Here is a 5,340-nt window from a genome sequence, read left to right on the forward strand (position 1 = left end):
TTTCAGGGGACCCTGCCATCCACAGATCCACAGAAATATGCCCTCTGAAATCATGTCTGAACTTCATAACCGTATCCCAGAACATAGTTGGTTGTTCAACAGTTTAACACTAACCCAAGCTGAGTCACCTAGATTATTTTCCCTGGGATTTTTGCATACTGTATCTCTCTGTGTCCCAGTGAGTGACTGAACCAGTTATATCTAAATTCAGGGGCAATGGGATGACCATAAGTTTGTACTTCACGAAATGCAAAGAAAACCTGTCTCACGTGGAAAGAAATGATACTGATTTACTAAGAGAGACAGACATGAGAAATGGAGGGAAAGTCACAAGTGTTTGAATTTCCTGTCCTGTCTTCATAATTTCTCTTAAAGACAAATAGCTAATACATGACAAAATCCATATTCCATCATGGTGTATCACCGATATATTCATAATAAAGTAAGATACCATTCACTTGAAAGCCACTTTTAAATCTCTTTATAATGTGATTGTTCCATATTCAACAACTTATGACATTTTGTTTATACACTGAAGTGGCATTTATCTATGTCCTGGAGACAAGGAAAGCTTTCCTAGGAGAATCGATAATAAGAATGAGATCTGGGGGCTTGGAATACAGCTCAGTTGGTAGAGTGCTTGCCTCACATGCACAATACCCTGGGTTCAATTCCCAGCACCACACACACAAAAAAAAGAATGAGATCTGATGGATGAGTAGGATCAATGGCTGGCTGGAAATAGCCAATGGGAAGAGTGTGCTGCTATGGGTTGACCTGTGTTTCCCCAAAGGATATATTGATATCATAAACACCAGCACCTCAAAATGTGAATTTTGGAAATAAGGTAATTGCAGAGTTAAGGTTATGCTGGTGTAGGATGAACCCTTAATCCAACATGACTGTTGTCCTTAGGAAAAGAGGATGTGCTGACACAAGAGGAGAACACCATGTGATAATATAGGAGAAACAAAAGTGTTGCAACTGCAAGACTAGGAATGTCTGGGTTTGCCAGCAAGTACTAGAAGCCAGGAAGAAGAAGGATGAGTGCTTTTTTCAGAGGGAGCAGGGTCCTGGTATCACCTAGTTCAGACTTCTAGAAGTATGAACCAATACATTTATGTTTTTAAAGCCACCCAGTAGCCAGATACGGTGGTGCGCACTGGTAATCCCAGCTGTTCAGGAGGCTGAGGCAGGAGGATCACAATTCCAGCCCAGCGTCAAGAATTTAGCAAGATAATGTCTCAAAATAAAAAATAAAAAGGGCTGAGTGTGTAGCTCAGTGGTAAAGTTCAGTTCCCAGTGGGAAAAGAAAGAAAGGAGGGAAGGAAAGGAGGTAGGAAGGGAAGAAAGAAAGAAAGAAAGAAGGAAGGAAGGAAGGAAGGAAGGAAGGAAGGAAGGAAGGGAGGAAGGAAGGAAGGGAGGAAGGGAGGGAAAGAAAGAAAGAAAGAAAGAAAGAAAGAAAGAAAGAAAGAAAGAAAGAAAGAAAGAAAGAAAGAAAGAAAGAAAAGAAAGAAAGAGAGGGAAACATGAGAAATGGAGAGAAAGGAAGAGAGAAAGAAAGAAAGGAATGTTCATTGAGTTGGGTGTGGTGGCTCAGTGCCAGTAATCCCAGCTACTTGGGAGGCTTAAACAGGAGGATCACAGGTTCAAGGTCAGCCTCAACAACTTAGTGAGATCTGGTCTTAAAAACTAAAAAGGACTGGGGATGTAACTCATGTAACTCAGTGGTAAAGTACCTCTGGGTTTAATCCCCAGTGCCAATAAATAACTAAATAAAAGTTTCATTGAATAGTTTAAGAAGGAAGATAAAGTGATCAGAGTTGTGTCTTAGAAGACCACTATGATTTTAGTAGGAAAAAGATTGAAGAAGAATATTATGGGCAGGAAAAAAAAAAAAAAAAAAAAAAAACAAGCTGCAGTATTTGTCCAGGTGAGAATATAAGTTGCCTATTCCCATGTGAGATAATACCCAAAACTTAGTGTCTTAAAACAACATCCAAATATTACTTCTCAAAAGTGTGCAGATGGGTTGATAGATGGCTAATCTAAACTGGGTGTACCTGGGCATCTGCTGCAAGCTGAGAGTCAGCTGACCTGGGTTTGGCTGGGAACGGCTTCACACCTGTGTTTACCTTCCTCCAGGGAACAGTGGGAGAACTTGGGCACCTACTTCTCACAGAGATGGTAGATTGCTCACAGAAGGCAAGCCAAAAGCACACAAGCAGTCTGTCAAGCCTCTGCCAGCATCAGGTCTGCTGTCATCCCATTGAGCAAAGTACATCACATGGTTGAGCTCAGTTTCAAAGACGAGGAAAATCCATTTTGCCCCTTGATGGGAGGACATGTAAAGTCACATGGTAAAGAGTGTACATACAGGGAGGGGTGAAAAATTGATATTGCTAATGCAATCCAACTGTCATATGGGAAATTACCTTGATGCAATGGTGGCCTCCAAGTACATTACCAGACAAGCCATTCCAAAGGGCACAGAAAAGACTCAGAGATCAAGTAAAGATACTTGAATCACAGTTTATCAAATAAAATTTAACACAGATCATAACAATCAAAAGGAAAGAAGCCAGGTGACGTAGCACCCTCCTGTAATCCCAGCAACTTGAGAAGCTGAGGCAAGAGGATCAAAAGTTCAAAGCTAGCCTCAGCAATTTAACGAGGCCCTAAACAACTTAGTGAGACCCTATCTCAAAATAAAAACAGTATGCTTCATGTACCCCATGTATATTTATCAGTGTTAGTATTTCCTTGGTCTTTCCATCCTTTTCTATTTTTGTTCGCATATATACGTTTAACCCACATTTCTTCTCTCAAATGCCTTTTAGATGAGAAACTTACTTATTGTTATCAAATGAATTGTGTCCTGTCTAAAATCATATGTCGAAGTCCTAATCCCTATAGTGACTGTGTTTGGTGAAAAGGCTTTTAGGAGGTTATTAAGGTTAAATGAGGTCATAAGAGTTGGGTCCCAATCCTATAAAATTGGTTACCTTATAAGAAGAGGAAGAAAGAGTCAGGTGTAGTGGCACACACCTGTAATCTCAGCCGCTCTCTAAATAAAAATATTAAAAAGGGCTGGGGATGTGGATCAGTGGTTGAGCACCGCTAGGTTCAATCCCTCATACAAAAAAAAAAAGAAGAAGAAGAGGAAGAGAGAAATCTCTTCTCTCTGAGCACATGCACAAAGAAAAAAAGATCACATGAAGAAGCAGTGAGAAGGTAGCTGTCTACAAACCAGGAAAAAAGCCCTCGCCCAAACCCAACCATGTTGGCACACTAATCTTGAAGTTGCAGTCTCTAGAACTGTGAGAAATAAATTCCTGTTGAAATTGTCTAGCTTATGGTACTTTTTTATGGCGGTCCAAACTGACTAAGATACTTACCTGTGCCAAACACATCTTATGGGTTCCATGTTTGTCTCTCGTTTTCTTGTCTTCTACAGCAGAATGAATATTCTCAAACAGTATAGCAAATATACATTATGCCACCACTTTGAAAGAGTGTGTGAGTGTGAATTAGACTAGAACAGACTAGAGAAAATGGCAAGAAAGATAAATGGAAGGATTTGGAAGTAATAGGCACTTTTACTAAGGAATAACCTTAAATGGTGCTAAGGGACAGAATACAATCTAGGCCAACCTCAGGTTAGGACATCTAAGTTAATACCATTCCCTGGGAGAACTTCACAGGAAGAAAATCTGTCATGTGGAGAAAGAAAATGAATTCAGTTCTGCACAGGACTAAGTTTACATGAATTAGAGAGGAGAGTTTCCCAAGTGGAAGTGGTGGCTGGCTAATTGAATGTACAAGTATGGAGGATGATAATGAAGTCTGCCTGGAGACACAGGAGTGGGTGTGATCAGTAAGTAGAAGATAAACAAAGTCATGCGTTTGTTCTGCAGTAAGAAAGAAGGAGGCCTGGCCTTTGGACCAGAACTGCCATCTTCCAGTAATAATGAACACAAAGGGAAAGAGGAGAGGAACCAGATATATGTTCCCTAGGCCTTTTAGAAAACATGGAGTTGTTCCTTTGACCACATATATGCGAATCTACGAGAAAGGTGATATTGTAGACATTAAGGGAATGGGTACCGTTCAAAAAGGAATGTGCCAGTGCAGGCCATATAGCCCAACTTGTAGAGTGCCTGCCTCCCATGCTGGAGGCCCAGGTTCGAGTCCCCAGCACTGTGGGATTGCGGAAATAACAAAAAGGAATGCCCCATAAATGTTATCATGGCAAAACTGGGAGAGTCTACAATGTTACCCAGCATGCTGTTGGCATTGTTGTGAATAAGCAAGTTAAGGGCAAGATTCTTGACAAGAGAATTAATGTGCATATTGAGCATATTAACACTCTAAGAGCCAAGACAGCTTCCTGAAACATGTGAAGGAAAATGATCAGAAAAAGAAGGAAGCCAAAGAGAAAGGTACCTGGGTTCAGCTGAAATGCCAGCCTGGTCCACCCAGAGAAGCACATTTTGTGAGAACAAATGTAAAGGAGACTGAGCTGCTGGAACCTATTCCCTATGAATTTATGGCATAATAAATGTAAAAAAACTAAAGCCTGTGAACATAAAAAAAAAAAAAAGAAAGAAAGAAAGGAGGAGGCCTGGAGGAAGAACATTTCTTGAGAACTTGGGATTGAGGGACAATAGGAGAGGAGGAATCTGAAGTAGAGAAGAGGAAAGGTCATCAGAGAAGAGAATGCATACCTGGAGATACACGGGGCTTGGCAACCATAGGAGTCTCAAGTACCAGTCATTTGATACCAAGAATTAAGTACAAAACAAGCTGATAAGTGACCCCTGGGGTTAGCAATAGGAAGTTATAAGTGACCTCAGTAAGGGGTTTCACTAGAGAGCACAGAGAGGAGCCAGATGTTATGGGTTGAAGTGAGGGAGTGAGTCACCTCAAAGTGGTTAAGGCTGTGATAGGAAAGAGAATTTGACTGGAATAGAGAGGGCATGTGGGCACCAGAAGATTTGGTTTTGCTTTCCAAAAATAGGAAATTGTAAATATTATAGAGGAATTTGGACAAAGGGAGCAGCTAAATATGTAAGAACTTGGATAGAGCAAATTCTCTGAGCACAGAGAAGGAAGACAATCAACTGAGTATGAGACAGGAAGAGGGGCCTCTTCTTTCTTGAAAGGGGGAAGGAGGGTGCAGATGCAGGAGGGTTTGAAGAGCTGGTATCAGGAGAGTGAGGGACTTCCTCTTTGTGGTTTCCATTTTCTTTGTGAAAGAGAGGGCAGGGCCATCTGTTGAAAGTGAAGAGGTGAGCAGATATTTCAGGAAATCGATGATATTTTTTGATACTGTATTTG

The 5,340-nt window shown here is 40.9% G+C and overlaps 1 pseudogene across 1 annotated transcript; it reads left to right on the forward strand.

Moving 5' to 3' along the window:
- The first annotated feature begins 3,970 nt into the window (after window positions 1-3,970).
- On the forward strand, window positions 3,971-4,575 carry LOC306651137 (large ribosomal subunit protein eL21-like; annotated as a pseudogene). Its single transcript has 2 exons — window positions 3,971-4,151; window positions 4,228-4,575. The product of its transcript is annotated as a large ribosomal subunit protein eL21-like (transcript).
- Window positions 4,576-5,340: the final 765 nt, after the last annotated feature.

This window comes from Sciurus vulgaris (genome assembly GCF_902686455.1).
Source record: "Sciurus vulgaris genome assembly, chromosome: X".
In the NCBI taxonomy this organism is placed as follows: Eukaryota; Metazoa; Chordata; class Mammalia; order Rodentia; family Sciuridae; genus Sciurus; species Sciurus vulgaris.